The 23,781-nt window shown below is 38.1% G+C and overlaps 1 long non-coding RNA gene across 1 annotated transcript in view; it reads left to right on the forward strand.

Annotated features, from left to right (window-relative positions):
* Positions 1 to 23,781, forward strand: part of LOC125923448 (uncharacterized) — a 46,710-nt gene that overhangs the window by 18,346 nt on the left and 4,583 nt on the right. The window contains exon 2 of the long non-coding RNA XR_007458043.1: positions 14,804 to 14,901. This is a non-coding gene — a long non-coding RNA (uncharacterized LOC125923448). The remainder of the gene's footprint in view (positions 1 to 14,803; positions 14,902 to 23,781) is intronic.

Raw genomic sequence — 23,781 nt, forward strand, 5'->3', positions numbered from 1 at the left:
CCCTAGCCTGATAGAAAATATTTTCAAATCATGTATCTTACAAAGGATTTGTATCCATAATCTATGAAGAACATTGTACACTAAAACTGTAGTAGGTGACTGATGTCAGCCTTTTGTGACCTTTCCATGCCCGTGCCTTCTGTGACTCCTTGATACCTGAAGGAGATACCAATAACAGGAAGGACTGGCTTATAGGAGAGGGGAGATGATGGTGGAGTAGAAGGACCTGAGGCTTGTCTCATCCCGTGAATACAACTAGATAATTATTAAATCATCCTAAATACCCCAGAAATAGACCTGAAGCCTGGCAGAACAACCTCCTTGACTAATGGGAGAGAAGAGGCCACATCAAGGATGATAGGAAGTGCAGAGATGTAGTTTAGGGGAGAAATGGATCGTGGCTACTGTGGAGAGGAGGGAGCCATGGGCACAGAGAAGAGTGAGAGAGAGAGGAGCATGCAGGGGAATGCACAAGGAGAAAGTTTCCCCAAAGCCATTGGCTTGGAAATGAGAGGGGCTAAATTTCGTGAGTTCTTGCAACTAGTGGGGCTTAAAGTCTAGAGTTTTAAAAGTCAGCAGTTTGACTGAGATAGAGCACGGAGGGCACTGTGCTGCTCCTGGAAAGTAGGCAGGCAAAAAACCCCGGAAGCAGACAGCATGGAAACAATGATCTGAAAAACGCCTGGGGTACACAGCTGGGAAATTATTTGATTTCTTGGAGCATGTCTCTGAGAGGCAGTGTTCATGGAGACACCTCTTAAGGGCAAAAAGGAGCTGACTGGAGCCATTTCCCTCTCCTACCCCTCAGCATAAAGATAGAGCCACCTGCAGGAAGCAGGCCAGCACCTACACTGGCTGCCTAACTTGCTTATACCAAGCCCCAACCCCATGTGCTGTGGTGAAACTACCCCTCTCTGCCAAGTTTGCCTTTATCCCAATGGGGCAGGCCCTTCCCCCAGAAAACCAGCACAAACCCCTGCCCACACTACATCTCCCAACCAGAGAGTTCTGCAGGGCCTTAGTTCTCCTGAAAGTAGTATCAGATATCACTTCACAAGCAGACCAGAGCACACCTAGTTAAAGCTCACCACACTCAGGCCAAGGACCAAACACTGCCCACAACAGGCGAGGAGAGCCTCTGCAGACGACCAGCCTGAAGGACAGAGAAGCCACAACACAACAGCAGAGTGCAGGCAGCACACACCAGAGACACTCCCTGAAGTGCCAGGCTGTGGACACTACATGAGCTCTTCTTCATAAAGACATTATGTTGAACAGCAGAAAACATAACTGTCTTTTCTAATACACAGATGAAGGCAGAGACCTAGACAAAATGCCAAGATGGAGGAATTTATCCCAAATGAGAGGATAAGATTAGGCCATGGCCAGAGATCTAAGCAAAATAGATATGGTAACATGCCTGATGGAGAATTTAAAGCAACAATCATAAGGATACTCACTGGGCTTGAGAAAGGATAGAAATCAGGGATACCCTTACCACAGAGATAAAAGAGTTTAAAAAATGAGATTGGAAACAGTCTTGATACAATGAAGAGCAGGCTGGAAGAAGCAGAGGAACAAATTAGTGACCTAGCAGACAAAATAATGGAGAATAATGAAGTTGAACAAAGGAGAGAAAGAATTATGGAACATGAGAATAGACTTAGGGAAGTCAGTGACTCTATCAAATGTAATGACAATCCCAGAAGAAGAAGAGAGAATAAAAGGGGGCAGAAAATTACTTAAGGATGTAATAGCTGAACACTTCTCTAATGTGGGGAAGGAAACAGATATCCAGATCCAGGAGGCACAGAGAACTCCCATCAAAATCAACAAAAGCAGGTCAACACCAAGACATATTATAAGTAAATTTGCAAAATATAGTGAAAAAGAAAAAAATCTTAAAAGCACCAAGGCAAAAGCCATCCTTAACTTACAAGGGAAGACCCATAAGGCTTACTGGAGATTTCTCAACAGAAACATGGCAAGCCAGAAGGGGATGGCTTGATATATTTACAGTGCTGAATAGGAAAAATCTGAATCTGCTGAATAGAAAAAAACCAAGCATACTCTGTCCAGCAAAGCCATCATTCAGAATAGAAGGAGAGATAAAGAGTTTCCTAGATAAACAAAAACTAAAGGAGTTCATGACCGCTAAACCAGCCCCGCGAGAAATATTAAAGGGAACTCACTGAGTGCAAAGGAGAGACTAAAACTAACAAAGACAAGAAAGGATTACAGAAAATGTTCAGAAACAACAAGTAATAAAATGACAGTAAATATAAATCAGTAATTACTAAATTACTAAATGTTCTAATCAAAAGTGGACTAAATGCTCTAATCAAAAGACATAGGGTGTCAGAATGGACAAAAAAGAAGACACATCTATATGCTGCCTACAAGAGGCTCATTTTGGACTGAAAGACACCTGCAGACTGAAAGTGAGGGGATGGGGAAACGTCTGTCACACTAATGAATGCAAAAGAAAGCAATACTTATATTGGACAAACTAGACTTTAAAACAAAGGTTGTAACAAGAGATAAAGGAGGGCATTACACCATAATAAAAGGGACAATCCAACAAGAAGATCTAACAACTGTAAATATTTTTTCACCCAACATGGCAGCCCCCAAATATATAAAACAATAATAAACATAAAGTAACAAATTGATACTGATACAATAATAGTAGAGGGCTTTAACACTCCACTTGCATCAATGCACAGATCATCTAAACAGAAAACAAAGAAGGAAACAATGGCTTTTAATGACACACTGGACCTGATATATTCAAAACATTCCATCCTAAAACAACAGAATACACATTTTTCCCAAGTACTCATGGGACATTCTCCAGAATAGATCATATATTAGGTCACAAATCAGGCCTCAAAAAGAAAAGGAAGGAAAACTTCCAAATTCATTCTATGAGGCCAGCATTACCCTGATACCAAAAACTTGAAATCATACCATTCAAATTTTTCTGATCACAATGCTATAAATGAGAAGTCACCCACAAGAAAAAATTTGGAAAGACCACAAATACATGGAGGTTAAACAACATGCTAGTAAACAATGAATAGATCAACAGGAAATCAAAGAAGAAAATTTTAAAAAATACAATGGCCCAAACCTTTGGGATGCAGAAAAAAAGTGGTCCTAAGAGGAAAGTATATAGCAACACAGAACTACCTAAAGAAGAAAGAAAAATCTCAAATAAACGCCCTAACCTTATACCTAAAGAAGCAAGAAAAGAACAATAAACGAAGCCTAAAGCCAGCAGAAGGAAGGAAATAATAAATATTAGAGCAGAAATAAATCATATTGGAACTAAAACAAAAAAACAAACAAAAAATAGAACAGATCAATGAAACCAGGAGATGGTTCTTTGAAAAAAATAATAAATTTGATAAACCTCTAGCCATACTTGTCGAAAAAGAGACAATACCCAAATAAATAAAATTACAAATGAAAGAGGAAAAATAACAACCAACACTCACAGAAATACAAACAATTATAAGTGAATACTTTGAAAAACTAGATACCAACAAATTGGACAACTTGGAAGAAATGTATAAATTCCTAGAAACATATGAATTATGAAAGTTAAACAGGAAGAAATAGAAAACCTGAACAGACCATAAACCAGCAGATAAATTGAATGAGTAATCAAAAAACCCCCAAACAAAATTCCAGGGCCAGATGGCTTAAGAGGCGAATTCTACCAAACATTTAAAGAAGAGTTAATACCTATTTTTCTCAAACTATTCCAAAAAGAAAAGGAAGAAAAACTTCCAAATTCATTCTATGAGGCCAGCATTACCCTGATACCAAAACCAGGTAAAGACTACTAAAAAAGAGAACTACAGGCTATATCCCTGATGAACACAGATGCAAAAATTGTCAATAAAATTGTAGCAAACTGGATCCAACAATACATTAAAAAATCATTCACCATGATCAAGTGGGATTTCTTTCTGAGTTGCAAGAGTGGTTCAATATTCACAAATCAATCAACATAATACACTACATTAATACAAGAAAGGATAAGAACCATATGACCATTTCAATAGATGCAGAAAAAGCATTTGACAAAGTACAACATCGATTTGTGATTAAAAAAAAAAAAAAAAACCCTCATCCAAGTAAGTTTAGAGGGAACATACCTCAACATATAAAGCCCATGTATGAAAAACCCATGGCTAATATCATCCTCAGTGGGGAAAAACTGAGAGCTTTCCTCTACAGTGGGGAACAAGACAAGGATGTTCCCTCTCACCATTATTATTCAACACAGTACTGGAAGTCCTAGCAACAGCAACCAGATAACACAAAGAAATAAAAAGCATCCAGATCTGTATGGAAGAAGTAAAACTTCCACTATTTGCCGATGACATGATACTCTATATAGAAAACTTGAAATATTCCACCAAAAACCTACTAGCACTGATAAAGGAATTCAATAAAGTTGCAGGATACAAAATCCACATACAGAAATCTGTTGCATTTCTATACACCAATAATGAAGCAGCAGAAAGAGAAATTAAGGAATCAAACTCATTTTTAGTTGCACCAAAAACAAATCAGATACCAAGGAATAAACCTAACCAAAGAGATGAAAGACCTGTACTCTGACAACTATAAAACACTGATGAAAGAAATTTAAGAGAACACGAAGAAATGGAAAGACATTCCATGCTCGTGGATTGGAAGAACAAATATTGTTCAAATATCTATATTTCCCAAAGAGATCTACACATTTAATGCAGTACCTATCAAAATACCAACAGCATTTTTCACAGAGCTAGAACAAACAATCCTAAAATTTGTATGGAACCCAAAAGACCCAAATAGCCAAAGCCATCTTGAAAAAGAAAAGAAAGCAAAGCTAGAGGCATCACAATTCCCAACTTCAAGTTATATTACATAGCTGTAGTTATCAAAACAGTATGGTATTGGGGGGAAAAGGCAGCTAGATCAATAGAACAGAATAGAAAACGCAGAAATGAACCTATAGCAATAACTCTTTGACAAAGAAGGAAAGAATATCCAATGGGAAAAAGTCTCCTCAAAAAATGATGTCGGGAAAATTGGACAGTTACATGCAAAAGAATGAAACTGGGCCACTTTTTTACACCAGACGCAAAAATAAATTCAAAATGGATTAAATACCTAAATGTGAGACATGAAAACATAAAAATCCTATAGGAGAGCACAGGCAGCAACCTGTTTGACATCAGCCTTACTGACTTCTTTCTAGGTATGTCTCCAGAGGCAAGGGAAACAAAAACGAAATAAATTATTAGGACATAATCAAGATAAAAAGCTTCTGCACAGGGAAGGAAACATCAACAAAATTAAAAGGCAGCCTACAGAATTGGAGAAGATATTTGCAAATGGCATATTCAATAAAGGATTACTATCCAAAATATGTAAAGAGCTTATAAAACTCAACACCCAAAAACAAATAATCCAATTAAAAAATGTGCAGAAGTCATGAATAGACATTTTTCCAAAGAATACAGCCAAATGGCTAACAGATACATGAAAAGATGCTCAATGTCACTCATCATCTGAGAAATACAAGTCAAAACCACAATAAGATACCACCCCAACCTGTTAGAATGGCTAAAATCAACAACACAAGAAACAACAGATGTTGGTGAGGATGTGGAGAAAGGGGAACCCTATTGCACTGTTCATGGGAATGCAAACTGGTGCAGCCATTCTGGAAAACAGTGTGGAGGTTCCTCAAAAAGTTAAAAATAGAACTTCCTTGTGATACAGCCATTGCATTACCAGGTATTTACCTAAAGAATACAAAAATGCAAATTCAAAGGGATAGATGTACATGTTTATAGTAGCATTATCTGCAATAGCCAAATGATGGAAACAGCCATACTTTCCATCACCTGATGAATAGGTAAAGAAGAAGTGGTGGCAATGAGATATACCACCTCATATCTGACAGAATGGCTAACACTAACGACTCAGGCAGCAACAGATGTTGGCAAGGATGCAGAGAAATATCTGTTTTGCACAGCTGGTGGGAATGCAAACTGGTTCAGCCACTCTGGAAAGCAGTATGAAGGTTCCTCAAAAAATTAAAAATAGAACTACCCTACAACTCCGCAATTGCACTACTAGGTATTTATCCAAGGGATACAGGTGTGCTGTTTCGAAGGGGCACATGCACCCCAATGTTTATAGCAGCACTATCGACAATAGCCAAAGTATGGGAAGAGCCCAAATGTCCATCGATGGATGAATGGATAAAGAAGAAGTGGTATATATATACAATGGAGTATTACTTGGGAGTCAAAAAGAATGGAATCTTGCCATTTGCAACCACGTGGATGGAACTAGAATGTATTATGCTAAGTGAAATTAGTCAGAGAAAGACAAAAATCATATGACTTCACTCATATGAGGACTTTAAGATCCAATACAGGTAAACATAAGGGAAGGGAACCAAAAATAATATAAAAACAGGGAGGGGGACAAAACATAAGAGACCCTTAAATATGGAGAACAAACAGAGGGTTGCTAGAGGGGTTGTGGGAGGGGGGATGGGCTAAATGGGTAAGGGGCATTAAGGAATCTACTCCTGAAATCATTGTTGCACTATATGCTAACTAACTTGGATGTAAATTAAAAAATAAATAAATTATTAAGAAAAAGGAAACTTCAACAACAACAACAAAAGAAGAATGCCTATCAATGCATTATATAATGCAATATAATTCAGCCATAAAGAATGAAATATTGTCATTTATAATGACACAGAGCTGGAGATTATATTGCTAAACAAAATAAGTCAGTCAGAGAAAGACAGATACCATATCATTTCACTCATATGTGGAATTTAAAAAACAAAACAAACAAGGAAAGGGGAAACAAAAGAGAGAGGCAAACCAAGAGACTCTTAACTGTAGAGAACAAAGGTTGACAGAAGGGAGGGAGGTGGGTGGGGGGCATGGGTGAACTAGGTGATAGGGATTAAGTAGTGCACCTGTGATGAATGCAGGGTGATGTATGGAAGTGTTAAATTAGTGTATTATACACCTGAAGCTAATATAATACTGTGTGTTAACTAATTGGAATTAAAAATAAAAACTTAAAAACATAACAGGAAGAACTGGAAAATCAGTTAAGCAGAGGCATGCAAATGATATTTTTGAATAATCAATTATGATAGAAACATAATTTATTAAGCTCACCTAGGGGTCTTACACATGTCTCTGTGGAAATCAGTAAACCTTAATTTTATCAACCAAACCGTATGCCTTGTGACACACAAATATTTGGAGAAGTGTTTGCAGGCGTGTAAACCCCATTCCCCTGTTGACATATAATCCCCTATAACTCCAGAGCTATTCTTCAGAGCAATGCGAAGGACTGTTTCCTGGGCTGTGTTCTTACTAAGGCAATGAATAAAGCATTTACTAACCTACCCTGAGTGCCTTCCTTTCAGTTGACGACATCTACAACTCATAATAAAAAAACGAAACAACCCTGTGGTGGCTGGGTGGCTCAGTCTGTCAAGCATCCAACTCGGTCTTGGCTCAGGTCATGATCTCACGGTTCCATGGGTTCAAGCCCCACATCAAGCTCTGAGTCAGCAGCACAGAGCCTGCTTGGGATTCCCTTTCTCCCTCTCTCTCTGCCCCTCCCCGCTCATACTGCTTCTGTCCCTCTCAAATAAAAAATAAAACTTTAAAACAAACAACCCAATTTAAAAATGGGTAAAGGATATGAATAGACATTTGCCCAAAGAAAATATAAAAAATATCCAGTAAGCATTTGGAAAGATGCTTAACATCATAAATCTTTAGGTAAATGCAAAGCAAAATCATAGTAAGACATAACTTCATGCACTCTAGAATGGCTCTAATCAAAATTCAGATAATAACAAGTGTTGACAAGGAACAATTGGAATCCTCATACATTGCGGAAGGGAATGTAAAATGATGTAATCACTTTGGAAAGCAATGTTTCTTTTAAAAAGTTAAATATAAACTTAGCATCTGGAATAAAAATTCCACTCTTGGCTATCTACCCAAGAACAGTGTAAACTTAAATCCACACAAAGGCTTGCAACTGAATGTTCGCAGCAGCGTATTCATGGTAATCCAAAATCAGAAACCCAAATGTCTACCAACTAGTGAACTGATAACAAAAGCAATGCTGTATATCTATACATTGGCATACTGTTCATACTGTTCAGCAATAAAAAGGCATCAGCTACTGACACATATACAACACAGGTGAACATCAAAATCATCTAAGTGAAAGAAGCATTCAAAAAAAGACCCCCTGTTGTATTATTTGATTTGTGTAAAATTTTTACACATGATCTTAGCCGAAAGGCCAAGAAACAATTTTTGTATAAAATTTTTAGAACAAGCATATCTGTAGAGCTGAAAGCAGTCAGTGCTTGGCCTGGGGCTGGGGATCGGAGAGGCGATTGACTACAAATGGACATGAGGAACTTATTGAAGTGCAGGAAAACATTTTAAAACTGGGGTGTAGTGATGATTACACAGTTTTATAAATTCACTAAAAAACATTGATCTCCACACATACAACGGGTGTATTTTCAGATAAGGAAATAATACCTAAATAAAGCTTGATGGTTAAAAACAAACTTTGGCTTCTCTCTTGAAAGAGAAAGAAAAAGGGGTGCCTGGGTGGCTCAGTTGGTTAAGCGTCTGACTGTTGATCTCTGCCAGGTCATGATCTCACCCTTCTTGAGATCAAACCCTGAGGACAGAGCCTGCTTGGGATTCTGTCTCCCTGTCTCTCTGCCTCTCTCTCTCTCTCTCAAAATAAAGTTTAAAAGAGAGAGAGAGAGAGAAGGAATTGGTGAACACTTGAATACATTTGACTTAGAATTTGACTATAAATAATAGTTTTAAAAAACTGACCCACTCTTAGGCCTCCGTGTGTGTATATGTGTTAATGAGCAACGTACTGACATAATGACACTATTTTTTTCCCTTGGTGTTTCTGAGGAAAGTGGAAACTTTCATTATATAATGATTCCAGGTGCAAGGGTTTGGCGGGGGGGGGGTGCAGTTGGCCTTCTGGGGAATTTGTGGCTGTCCACAGAGTGTCTGGGCGGTCAAGAGGAGGGCACATGACGCACATATAACAAGGGCCTGGGCTGACACTGGTGGTTCCGTATCTGTGAAAGCACTTTCCCCAGCCCTCTCCCACTCCCCATTCTGTCAGTGCCCATCAGCACCCCTTGGCATGGTCAGTGCCTCCCCCCACCTCTGTCCAGATGCCCAGCTTCAGGTTCCTGTGAGGAATATGAAGGTGGTCTTCATGAAGCATATGGTTCCGTTTTGTTGATTTGGTCCAGTTGTTTGAAAACATCTTGTCTTAAATAGCATGCTATTTATCATATTTCACTATCTTTCAGTAGAAGTTTGAAGAGGGGGAAACAAATCAGACATTTTCTTGATTTAATCTTAGTTTCTCAAATTTGAGAAATTGTTTTATTACTTTACAGTGGAAAAGAAGATTGCACCCCCTTTTTTGTTTTACTACATCTGTAAGAGCATGCATTGTTGTGATAAATTAAATCTGGCAAGGATTAAAGGAAAATTCTCCCCCTAAGTGATCATGCAGCTTAAAGCAACATCAGTAGGTCAACTAAACCATCCCTCTGCCAAAGACAGACGGTGCTTAAACCACACCCAGACAAATGAAAGTTTATTCTATTTTTAAAGATTTCCAGGGGAGAGGATCATTGGAATTTTTGCCCCTTAAGGCATTTAGTCTGTCTGAGAAATTCATTTTACATATGAACATGATAGAAACAAAGAGAACACAATTGTCTGGCTGCCAAATCCTAGGATTTTTATTATTATTATTATCATCATTCTGAAATACAAAGGACAGAGTGGAAGATAAAATTCATGCACTGTGTCTAGTATGTTTCCGATTAATGAAACAGACTCTTATATTTTATTAAGGTTAAGTAACCGAGCCCAGCCAAGAAGCGGAGTTTTGCATTTTAATTTGGGGAATTTTGACAATAATAAGGCTGCTGAACATAAAGAAGTTAAAGCCAAGAACTGTTTTCTCTAGAATTCTATGCTTTTCTTCAGCTGTTACACTAAAGGAATTGTAGTTTAGCCAGTGAGAACCTCATAAATTTAAAGTATTTATGGGGGCATTTTCAATTATTATTCTGAGATATAGAACATCCTCTTGCATAAATGGAAAAGTCAGTTCACAAGTGGTTTAAAATGAGAAAGACTGAATAACAAAAAAGTTATCTGAATACACACACACACACACACACACACACACACACACATATATATATATATATATAGCTTCTGGGCATATTTTAATTTAGAAGAAATCAATGCTTTTCTAAAATAATTTTAATTACTCAAATTGCCCATTGTCATTATGAGCTAAGCCTCATTCTTTTTCTAATTAAATGTGATCATTTGCTCAAATTGTTCTCTTCTCAGTGGGTAATAGGCACAAACTGACCTTGTGAGAAGATCTAACTTCCCAACAATGAGTATTTCCCCTCACTCCAGTTTGTGATTAAAAAAAATAGGCGGGGTTGTTGGGGGCGGGGTGGGGTGTGTGGAGAACGAGCCAGTTTCGTAAATGCCGCCCCCCCCCCCCCCCCCCCCCCCCCCCCCCATGCTCACTCCACACCCTCTGATGTAAGGGCCAGAGCTGAGAAGGAGGGAGTGGAGGAGACTGTCTGTCTGAAGGAGGAGCTAGCTGGCCGCCCAGCCTAGCCCAGATCCCAGGCCTCTGAGCTGCTGCAGAAAGCAACTCTGCAGGATTCGCTCCCTCTGTTCCCCTGGCCACCAGCCCCTCCCTTCCTCTCCCTTACCTTCACCCATGTAGACAGGAGCTAATATATAAACAAATGTATGAAAATTCCAAAGTTGAGTTTTGTCCAAGGTAAATCTTTAACCCTTCTCTCTCCCATATTTGCCATCTCACTCAAAAGATATTATAGCGTACATGTTAGTCATTTGACTTCCTTGGGAGTCATAACCATTGGGCTCTTTAAAGACCAGGAGCATGTTGGGAAACTGAGGCAGAAGGGAAAGAAGGGGCCAGGAAGCGAGGAGACCTGGGGACATAGTCCGGAGGGGGAAAGGTGACCCCAGTGAGGATGACTGTGTGACTGTGACCACAACCAACTCATGCCCAGGAGCAAAAAGAAAGCAAGGCTCCCATTTGCTCACTTGGAACCCCAGGGGCTGTGACGTGGGCCCAGTGTGGGGGGCAGAAGTTGCCACGGGAAGACAGGCGTGTGGACTTTGGTTTCTGGTCTTGGCGCTCATGCTTTTTGCATGCGCACAGAAACTCTATGCCCAGGTCAGTCTTCAGATACCACAAAAGAAACTGTAGAGTTCTAAGAAAAGTCAAGGTATAAACTGGCTTAGAAATCTTTGAATGCCTTAAAAGTCACACAACATTTAGAGCAGAGGAAAGCCAGAGATAAATATTGGTTTTCTTTTTTTAAGTTTGTTGATTTGATTTGATTTGATTTTGATTTTGATTTTGATTTTTTGACAGAGAGGGAGAGAGAGAGAGGGAGTGAGGCAGAGACAGAAGGAGACAGAGAATCCCAAGCAGGCTCCATGCTGTCAGTTCAGAGCCCGATGGGGGGCTTGAACTCACAAACCACGATATCATGACTTGAGCCAAAATCAAGAGTCGGTTGCTTAACAAGCTGAGCCGCTCAGACGCCCCATGTATTAGTTTTCATGAGTTCCATCATAAAGCATATTTTTTCTAGATCAGAGAAAACCCATTGAACAGAGATTAAAATATTCTTTTTGCAGTTTGGTTAATTCACTGATGATTTAAATAAAACATGGTTAATTCTAGGTTAAAGAAGATGTGCAATGGGCTAGAAGTAAGCAAACACCACTGCTGTTTGTGATATCCCGGCAGGGGCACAATTCTTATTCTGATTCTAATTCTAATTCTAATACCCGGCAGGGTAATTCTAATGGTAACAGAAAAGCAAAGCAGGAGAAAGACTCAGGTAAGGTAGGTCTTTGGAAATTATTTTCAACAAAAGACCTAAACAGAACTTGGCGTTTTCCTTCAAAGTACACAGTTGTAAAAAAGAATGGAAGCACAATTAAGCCCCCAAATGCTCTACATTCTTTTCCTGTTGTAGTATTATCAGCCTTTCTGATTTATACATATTTATTATCAAAGAAAATTGACCTTGATTTCACATCACAATTTAGCAACCCACCCACCCCCACCCCCAAAAAACTGCTATCTCTTTGAAAGAAGTTATTCCATGCTAAGGCTCGGTTGCATGTATCAACAGTTTAATTTTTGTCTGGAGTTTTTAAGTGGCAGTTAGGAAACAAGAGAGGACTCACTCTTTGAAAAGCAGAGCAGTGTCTGGCCATGTGCGTCTTCGGCTCCCTGGGAAAGTGATTTCAGATGGTCGGTTGTGGATGGCTCAGACTTCCTCAGCTCCCTCCCACACAGGCAAAGCATGCCTTTCCTGGGGCAGTAGGTTGAGAGAGGAGAGCTGTGATGTGCAAGGGTAGAGTCAGTAGTCACCTGTCCTCTCCAGGCTTCCAGTGCATTCCATCTAATCCCTAGCAGCCTAGAAGCAGGAGTTTAGAGTCACCCTTTTTTCCATCAGCGAGGAGGACAAATTTGGGAATTTTAAAATGGAAAAAGTGGTATTATGGATATTTAGACCTGAGATAAACACCTGGCATGGAGGGGAAAGGAGGAAGGGGAGACGGGAAAATGGTTTTTTTGTTTTTGTTTTTGTTTTTTTTACTAGTTTAGAACTTTGCACGAGGTTTTGACTTAATAACTTAATAACTTTAGAACTTCTAATAGCGTTCTAAATAAATTGTTAGTGTCAGAAGGAATTAAGTAAGTGTTATTTACCTAAGAAAAGCCTTGTTTTCACTCTGTATTATTTTCTTATTTGATTTCTATGAAACACGTTTCTCAAGAAAGTGAAGATTTGCCAAGAGAACGAGTAACAAATACATGACAGTGCTGTCACATGGGGTGCCCTCTGTGTACGGTCACAGCTGGCCTGGTCCTTCTCTCCCACAGCAGTTACGCTCTGTTTCCCACAAGGACCCCAAAGTCTTCCCGCTGCCCCACCGAGGTTGGAATGGCCTTGGCTATAGTGCAAAGGTAGAAAGGAGACCATCTCATATACAGAAACAAAAATTGAACGAGACAAACCTGAATTGCAAAGCAGTCAGGCAGGCCCAGCAGAAGGGCCCAGGGTGCCGCCTTGCCACAGGATGTACTGCAGCCGGCAGCCTCCAGCTGAAGCCAACCTCAGTAGCCTCTTAATTCCAGACACACGTTGCTGTAGTGCAGCCACACCCACAGCAAACACTCTCCCATGGGAGTTGGGCGACACCCCCACCTCCAAGAAAAGAACTGTTGGCAAATAAGTTGATTTAAATCCTGTGAGGACAATAGTAAATATTAATGTTTCCATTTGCTGGGATTCTGAAACATGTCGGCCATCGGGAAGGGAGACGCTGTCCTCGATCACAATTCTGTAAGATAAGTAACCCATTCCTTAGGAAACTACATGCCAAAAAATTAAATGACTGGACTGTATCCACATAATCACCAAGTTGCAGAGGTTGTATTTGAACCTAATATTTCTGACTCTCCCAAGTTTTCACAACATCACTATGGATCTTTTAAATAATAATGCTACAGGATACCATTTATTGAGCACCTATTGTGAACCTGGTACTCTACTACACACTTTCTGTACATCGTCATATTTAATCCCCAACAGAATCTTTACTATTAGATAATGTTACTTTCTATTTTGACCTCATAAAGGTAAAATGTTTGATGACCTAGGTAGGTAAGGTTTGGGGACGGTTATTATCAGTGTTATAGTAACCATGATGGATCTTTGTCTCCTCATTTTGTTCAGGGAATAGATTGCATTTAATGTTGTCTATGTCTTGACAATTGTATAAGGCTTTCTTGAAATACTAGCTAACACTGTGCTCTTTGTGCATCTTTGACCCACAGGGAATAATGACTGCATTAAACTGGTGATATTGATTGAGAAAATAAGTTTTGGAATCATCCCAATCTGGTTTAGAATCTAGGCTCTGTCACATAAGCTACATGGCCTTGTAGATACTCTTTAATATTTCTAAGCTCCCATTTCCCCATTTGTAAATTATAGATAATAATACCTAACTCATAAGTATTCTCGTTGTGCAAATCAAATCAAGCAATGTCCATAAAACACTTAGCACTGTGTCTGGCATCTACTAAGTGCAAAATAATTGGTAGTTGTAGTTATTTTACAACAACGAGTAATCACATTTTATTGACTGCATCAATTAGAATTCAATATAGCTGCCTTTAACAGAAAAAAAAAATGTCATTGCCTAAAGAAGAGAGATGTGAACTTCTCTCTCATGTAAAAGCAGCACAGAACAGGCCACCAGGACATATATGGTGACTCTGTGGTATCATTAGGGAGACCCAGGATGTTGCCCTTGTTCTGTCATCTAGGCAATGGCTTCCATTCTCAACGTCAGTTCATGTCCAAGGTGATTCTCTGGCTTAAGCCAGCACATCTGAGTCTTGGACCTAAAGGAGGAAAAAGCTTCAGTTAGCTTCCCAAAGTCCCATGCCAACTCATTTGCTTCTTTTTTTTTGTTTGTTTGTTTTTGTTTTAGTTCCATGACCTTAGTTCCATGATGTGATCTGTTACATGACCACACCATGCTACAAGAAAACTGAGAAATGTTCTCTTTTATTCCAGGACAAATTATGCCCTGTTAAAAGTATCAAGATTTGTTTCTAAGGAGGAAGGGAAAAAATGGATGTTGGAGGAAGCAGGTGACAGTCTCTGCGACACTGGTAAGAATGATAGTACCCTGATCAGAGCATGTCAGGGCTGATGGAATATTCGTGAGCCCTTAGTTCCATCATTTCATTTTAAAGATAAGTAAACTCTCATCCAGGGAGATAATGGGATATATGAGGGATTGCGTGGTGAATCCGTGGCGGTGGCCAAATAAAACTCAGATCTCTGACTTCCAGGTGGGCCAGTGTACTTTCTGCCAAATTCATTTTCATTCTAATAAATGACTTTGGGTTTTTGAAAATCCCCTTTTAGAGAGATATTACCTAAGTCTTTATATCAAGGCTTCTAGTTCTCATTTTGTCTCTTGCATTGGTTAATAGCTGGTCACTAGTCAACGTAGAACATATTTGCCATTATAAGTAGTGTTTATAATCACTAATAGCCATTTTACCAAAGGCAATAAGTATAATCCTGTCAGCTGCTCCATAAATATAATTTTAATACGCTTAATTATTTTTTTAAAATTCTCTTTGGAGTCCCTTCCATTATTCTTTCAGTCTGAAATTTATCTTCTGAAGATGTGGTTTGCCCTTCCCGAGGTTACAGCTTGTGGAAATGTTACAGGTCTGCGTTTGCAAGCTTGTATTTTTATTAAAGGAAACTTAGTTAACATGGTTCTATCTCATTTAAACTAAAATCTGTGTAATACTAGAGTGCTATTTGATATCAATAGGGCCCTTTTAATAGGCTTTTAAAGAAGCTTTTATTTCTAGAAATAGGAAGCTATGTATTGCCTAAAAGCACCCTAGTAGAGGAACATAAGTAGTGAAAGATTAGAATTGTTAAGTCCAGGCCACTGATTTTTATATGAACCCTAAATTAGAGTGAATTCTCTAGCTCCTAATTAAAAAGGTTTTAATCACAGACAAAGAATAAAAAGCACAAAAGAACATGTAGCATAAGGAAAGAAATTATAATTATTTAGTTGGGAGGAAGCTGTGTTGGGAAAAAAATCTGTGCAGTCACATTAACTTGTCATACCTTCCAAGCATGATTTCAAAGTGAAACATAAGAATTGTCTTGTCCCTAGAAACCGGAATTTACCTCAATCACAGATTTATTTGAAAATTATTTAGTAGGGGGGGCGCCTGGGTGGCTCAGTCGGTTGAGAGCCTGACTTCGGCTCAGGTCATGATCTCAGGGTTTGTGGGCTCGAGCCCCACGTGGGGCTCTGTGCTGACAGCTCAGAGCCTGGAGCCTGCTTCTGATTCTGTGTCTCCCTCTCTTTCTGCCCCTCCCCTGCCCATGCTCTGTCTGTCTCTCTCTCTCAAAAATAAATAAACATTACAAAAAAATTTTTTTTAAAGAAAATTATTTAGTAGGGAATTCCGGATTTTAACAGCATGTCTTCTCATGGAAGATGTTGATCCTAAGTTGGTAAATGAAGGAAAAAATACAACAGGCTATAAATACAACCTAGAAAAACATTTTTTTGTTTTAATAACATACATAAGCATGTATATTTAAAAGGTTCTAGAAGGATATATACCTAGATATTAATATATTAATAGTAAATATCTAGGGTGGTGTAATTGTGAGAAATTGCCCCCTTTTTCTTATCTATATCTATATTTTAAATATCTACTATTTTTCTAAGAGGAAAAAAAGAAATGTTTATGTTTTCATTTTAAATGATGCACCTGATGACAACTGGTTTTGAAAGAAAGAAACTAGTTTAATTCCCTAATGCATTCATTTTCATGAATGAACAAAATTCATCCAATGGCAGGTTTATATTGTGTGGACAGAATATCTATATGTACTTGAAAAAAATATGGCTCCATTTATCCAAAAAGCATTTAATCCTTCAAGGTGTCATAATTTGTCTATTCCTGTTTTTCCAGAATCTGAAGGGTAAAAAAAAAAAAAAACAAAAACAAAAAACCAAAAAACCTCTTTATTTTACAGATGTCCAGATGATGGTACTATTACTTTTATGTGGTAGGTTGAGGAACAAATGAAAAGTAGAAAAGTATTAAGTTCATTTGAATTTACTAGTGTTTAAAAATGAATTTATATTTTGTTATATTTGAAAATTAGTAGCACAATTGACGTATAGTATTTATTCAATCTATAAACAATGGTAATATTCTTGGCACGTATTTGATGATCACTGATACTAATTCCAAACACTCAGAGTCCTGAGATCCACAATGGTACATCCACTCAGGTCCTCACCCTCTCCACCATGTGTTCAACCTGAATTATCTGCCTCTTAATTAAGAAAAATAATTTTTCCCAGAAACCGGTCTCATCCTTATACCGATAGTCCCCTTCTGCCCATGCTTTCTCTCACCTGAATGCCTCTTCTCTCTGCCAAGAAGCAGGAGATAATGATCAGAGGTAGAGATCCAGAAAGAGCCAAAAATCAGGGCATTGAATGAAAGAACAGAGAGTATTAGGTGATGTCTCATGTAGTACAGATCAAATGGACGTGCTGACATCATGCTTCAAAGCCCTTCTCCCAGGTGTTCCACAGTGCCCCGCGTGCCCTTGAGCTGCCTCCATCATAGGCTACACAAAGTCTTCATTACAGGCACTGCACTTCAAACCCTTTTGTGCTTTGTCCTTCCTACATGTGTAATAGCAATCTGGCTTGAGCACAGACTATGTTCCCTCTGTGTCCATTTCCGGTCAAACACTACAGACTGATAGCAGAGTCCAATAGACGTCTATACTCATTGGGCTGAAAATCTTCTTGGAAAATGACTTGGTTTTTTAGGACTCAAACACGTTGTCAGGTATAGAAGATGCACAAAACTGCCTCTGTGAGGTTTATTTGAATCTGTGGTCAAGGATCCTTCTAAGAACTTATCCTATAGCTTTATAAGCTGACTGGCCACACTTCTTAGGAGATTCAAAAATGAGTAATGATTGAGTGCCATATCAGTTAAATTTATCCTCAGCCCATTTTCATAGGAAAAAGACAGCTGCGAGTCAAAGGTGAAAACCTTGAATCCTGAAGTCTCTCTAAATCGTTGGGCTACAATAGAGTTACTTCAGAAGCATCTCAAGTAGATTATGACTCAGAGAGAAACAAGGCAAAGCAGCGGGTGTGTCAAACAAAGTCAGAGTGCCCAGGGGTAAACCGATTATCACGTAGAAATGTAGACTCTGTGCTTGCAGTTTAGGTTTATTGGTTTACGAAACAGTTTACCGAGTCTTAAGCCACCAAAAAAGAAGTGAGAGTTGATAAATCCACCCTAAAATGATCGAGCTCCTTTGTGGTCAGCCTGCTTGCCGAGAGAGTAGCTGGCTGATGGTCACCATTCTCTTGCCATTTCTGACTTGGCAAAAGCTAAGGATGCTGCACAGGGCAAATAAAGCATGTGTTCCCAAACCTCAGGTGTTATACTTTTTTTTTTTTTTTTTTTTTTTTGGTATTTCTTGTATTTCTTCTCTGTTAAAATTGTACCCAAAAAACTCTCTCTTAAATTATGCTAAATTCCTTCTCTGGGCAATTCCTGGGCTTCATTATTCTGCATGTCCGTCTCCTTTGATCAGATGAGTCCAGTAATTGATCGTACTTTATAGGGATATTTTACCAGAGAATGTGACTTCTTCTCTTGGTTTATCCATCCGTGATCTGCTTGTGTGTACTGATATGTAAGTGGGCAGCACCCAGGCTGGACAATTCTCTCCCAAGGACTGGCTGTTGAACACTGGTTCAGCAAGGCAGGCTTGCCTAGAGCCCAACCAGACCCATAGATCCACAGTTACCTTCCCCTGGATTGTTTCCAGCTTTGAGTGAGACTTTCATCAAGCCCTGGGTCTATGCCTGGGCCTCTCCATATGCCTTCCTCCGTGTTATGGGATTAAAATGTCCAGGAGCAAAGGTACCATGTATAATGTCTAAAAGACAGAATATAGGGATTTTATCAGGAGAGTACAAAATCCAGACTAGGCTCCACCACTGTGTTAGTTTTCTACTGCTACTATAACAAATTGTCACAAACTTAGTAGCTTAAAACAATGTAGTTACATTATCTTACAGTTTTGAAAGTCAAGTCCGAAAGCAGTCTCATGGGACTGAGGGCAAACTGTCAGCAGACTTGGTTCCTTCTAGAGGATCTAGGGGTCAATCCATTTCCTTACCTTTTCCCACTTCTATAAGCCAAGTACATCCCTTGGCAGGTGGCCCCTCTTCTATCTTCAAAGCCAGTAGCATAGCATCTTGCTTCCAGCATCATAGTACCTTCCTCTTCTGCAATCAAATCCCCCTTTCCCTCTTTCTTGTAAAGACCCTGTAATTACATTTAGGGCCCACCAGAATAATCTCTCCATAGGGAGATCCTTAACTTTATCATATTGGCAAAGTCCCTTTTGCTCTATGAGGTCATTCTCGAGTTTCTGGGATTAAAACATAGACATTTTTGGAGGCATTATTATTCAATCCAGCACAGCCAGCAAATAAGGATGTTTATGGTTGTGTTAGGCAGCATTCTTCAAGAAACATAACCAATAAGATATATATATATAATATATATTATGCATTAATTAATGCCATATTAAATACCTGTAAATCTTATATTAAATCTCTTTCTAGACATATAATTATATATAACACATATAATTACATCTCTTACATTAATTCTCTTTTTAGATATATAATTTATAAGTATAATGATATATTATTATGATCTATATGTAGAAAGAGATTTAATGTAGGGTATTGGTTCACCCGATTATGGAGGCTTAGAAGTCTCAACAAGCTACCGTCTGCGAGGTAAAGACTCAGGAGAGCCAGTAGTGTGGTTTGGGAGCCCAGAAACTGGAGGGGTGATTGCGGGTCATGTAGACTCCAGTCCGAGTGTGGAAGCCTGAGAACCAGGACAGCTGAAGGCAGAAGATCTAATTCTCAGTTTAATCAGGCAGGCAGAGAGCAAATCCAAATTTCCTCTACCTTTTTGTCCTGTTCCAACCTTCAGTGAGCTGGATGACACCCACTCACGGGCGGGGGGGGGGGGGGGGGGGGGGGTGGATATCTGCTCTACTCAGTCTCCCTGTTCAAATGCCGACCTCTTTTGGAAATACCCTCACAGAACCAAATTAGTGTTTAACCAGCTATTTGGGCTTCCCTTGGCCCAATCAAGTTGACACATAAAATTAGCCATCACAATAGTACAAGATATTTTATATTCTAATAGACATTTCATATTCCATAGATATATAGCATATGATTCTTTGGCTGCAAAAGTGCCTATATTTTACTGTTAATGGAAAGAAAATAGACAAATCCTTGTCATCTGCACATGATTTTTCCCTTGGACATACAGTGCTTACACTGATGAATGGAATCAGTAGACTTTAATTTCAGTCTTTATTTAAAATACTCCTGAGTTAACCAAATTAATTGTTTGTCTACCTTTTTCTTATTTTGCCACGTAAGATGGAACTGTCCCACTCTAATTGTACTAAATTTGTTCTGAATTATTAAAATCCAAATGGACTTGTGGCCATTGACTTCTGTTATGCAAAAATCTAGAATTCATCAGGCATCAGCTTCTGTAGGTTAGAGGGTGGTGACAGTTGTGGGATATATAGCACAAACCCCAATGGACTATCAAATACATAGAGGAATTCATACCACATCGCATATTTTAGGTTTGTTAATGAAAATGGGATGTGAAAGAAGGGAATGAGAGTGCACTGATACATTTTTCTCAATGGAGGCTATTATTCAATATTATGAAACCAACTAATCAACATTTATGTGATTAAGAATTTTTATTACATCCTGAAAGGAAAAGGGTTTTAGTCCATTAAAAATTGATAAATCCTTTAAAACATCTTCTTTGAAAGCCAAACTAAGTATAACTGTTACTTGTAGTCAATGCTAAAAATGAAAAAAAAAAAAAAAAAAAGAGCAAACTCATAAGATAGTGGAACGCTGTAGAAAGAACATTAGATTTGTAGAAAAAAGTCACAGATTTTCAGCTGTAATTATGCAACTTACAAGTCATGTACATTTAGGCAAATAGTTTGATTTCTCTGAGCCTCAGTTTCCTTATTTATAAAATATGAATAATATTATCTATTTCAAATGATTGTTACAATAAGTAAATGAAATATTATATACCAAGTGTCTTGTGAAATGCTATAGAAAAATTAAGATGTTATTGTGAAGGGCCCACTAAGAACTATATTTACAAATAAATACATTGTTAACTAACATAGTTTGAAACATTTTAGCTGTTCTTAAAGTAAAAAGTTACAATAGCAAAACTCACTAGTAGCCCCGAGGACATCTCTAAACTCCCCATGTTTGTAAAGTCATTATTATAAAGAAATACCAACTTCTAGAAACCGTGCCAAAGTAGCTAAGGTGAATGACATCCAAGTAGGCCATTTTATTCAGGGTAAAAGTGGTCCAAAGAGTAGTTACAAAGATATTTACATGACTGGGAGTTAAAGAGGCAGAGAAATCCGAGGAGAAAACCACAATTTAAGCCATCGGAATCTACAAGTATTTTCATTTAATACATATGTAGTGTCTTAATGTAACACATATTTCATGAGCAGACCATCTAATAACAAATTCTAGAATATGAAAAACTAGTAAGGGTAAGCATTACAAACCCTGAAAAATAGGATTGTTATAAGGACATAGCCCCATGGCTCACTGAGTACCGCCCAGACCTATGCCATGTGATCCCCTAGCTGATCTCTGTCCAGCAACTAAAAGGTTAATACTGCCATAAATGGGCTTCTAGGACTCTCCCCCAGTGTGACAGCCTGTGTCCCTTCTGATTGGCCTACACCTGTGCTGCCCCACGTGTTCCATGTTCAGAATATCTGCTCACGTGTAGACCAACTGTTGTCCCTGGGCTGTGTCCAGAGGTCTGCCTTCCAGATCATGGACAGACCCCGATTCCTAATTACACACACCTTTTCCAAGTTTCCATGAGTCTGGGATTTCTGTTCATTGCCATCCCAGTGGGGGCATTATGTGTAGTAACCACTCACAAAATGGTTATTGTGAAATCACTCCCATATGTCCTACTTTCAAATAAGTAATCTTAGCTCCTTTACTTTGTCACCCACATATTATGTTTTACATGTTGTTAATAGTTTAGCTGTAGCATCCCCTACCCCCTGGAATCTTTACATTTATTCACCATTCTCTTCAAATGAGCAAATTAAATCTGTAAATAATTTTTATTTATTCAATAATATTTATTCAACCTGAATATACTGTAGATTGTTGTGTTCTAAGTATAAGCTACAATTGTTTGCTTATTCATAATAAAACTAATATTGGTTGTAAAAAATGCACATGTTCCATTTATCAACTTCCTCAGAGGTAAACACTATTCGTGCTTTTATCATATGCTTTCTAACAATGTTCAACATACATAATCAAATCTTATTGTATATGTTGTTCTACAGCTTGCGTTTTTCCCTGACAACTTCATGTGGCCCTCTTTTCATGCCAGTACAACTAAAGTCCTGTTGATAGTCATTTAGATAATCCAATTACAAAAACGTTTTTAAAATGTTCTTCAATAATCATCTTTAGAGGGATTGATACACATATTTAAATTTTTCTCTAACCATGTTTTACTAGTTAGACTAGGTAATGTTTATTTTTATGCCTTACTAAAGACTCTTGCTCTTAAGCGTCATTGTACAGAAAACATTTAATTTATTAAATTTATTTAAGTTTATTGGAAATCTAGTGATAGGCTGTACAAATTTCAAGAACTTTTCTGGAAATAAATTGCAGATATTCTTGAGTGCTAGACTGAAAACCCTAATCTACATGGTGACTTAAAAAAAATTACATAATGCACAAGGGAGTCAGCAAACATTCACCGAAAGCCTAGTTTGTGCTGAGTACTTTTCTATCCCATTCAGATAAAATTCTGTGTCCTTGGGTATTTCACCATCTCACAAAGAACACAATCATTTGGACAGGCATTTTATTTCTGAGAGAGGGGGAGGATGCTATATTAGAGGTGTCACCCAGTGTTTAAGAACCCAGAAAAGGGGTACCTAGCCCACCCCAAGGAGGACACAGAGGATGCCTCAGACAATGAGTAGGATGAAATGTGGCCAAGGAGGAGGCCAGGAGAAAATGGGCCAGAAGAATGCAGAAATATTCAGAAGCCCAGAGATAACAAAAATTATGGCGTATTCAGGACCCTGAAAGCAGTTAGCATGAAGAGCAGAGGAAATTAAAAAAAAAAAAAAAAAAGTCAAAGGGTGAGAACTAGAAAGGGAAGAAGGAACTACCACAATTCCCTATAAACTATAAATACAAATACTTCTTTTGGAAAGTAAACCTTATTAAAATAATATTTATGCAGTATAACATCAGTAACAATATCTTTCTCTCCTACAAATACCTGGATTTTAAATGATATATTACCATAAAATTTATTAAGGAGCAGGAAACAGGTTCTCCTAAACTGATAATGTCATCCAAAAAACTGGATCAAATTTTATGGAGAACAATCTGACTCTGTCAAGAGTGTTTAACGGTTCTCCCACCCCTTTATACAAATGTTTATTTCTAGCAGTTTGACACAAGGTATAATCATATTCTGGTATGCTTAAATTTTATGTAATTAAAAAGGAGCTAATAATATTTAAATACACAAATGTTCATCAAAGAATTACTCATAATAACAAACCCCTCATCAACGAATTACTCATAATAACAACAAGGAAACTATATAAATGATGAAATATAGAAAGTCAGAGAAATTAATTATGTTGCTTAACATAATTAAAACTTCCATTAAATGCATTATATTTAAAAGTATTAAATTATACAATAGTATGTACTGTTCAATTTTAATTTGATAATAATAAATATAAAAATCTTTAATAAAATTAAAGAACTAAATATAAAAGCCAGTATGAAAATA

This window comes from Panthera uncia, chromosome B1 (assembly GCF_023721935.1).
Source record: "Panthera uncia isolate 11264 chromosome B1, Puncia_PCG_1.0, whole genome shotgun sequence".
NCBI classification, from domain to species: Eukaryota; Metazoa; Chordata; class Mammalia; order Carnivora; family Felidae; genus Panthera; species Panthera uncia.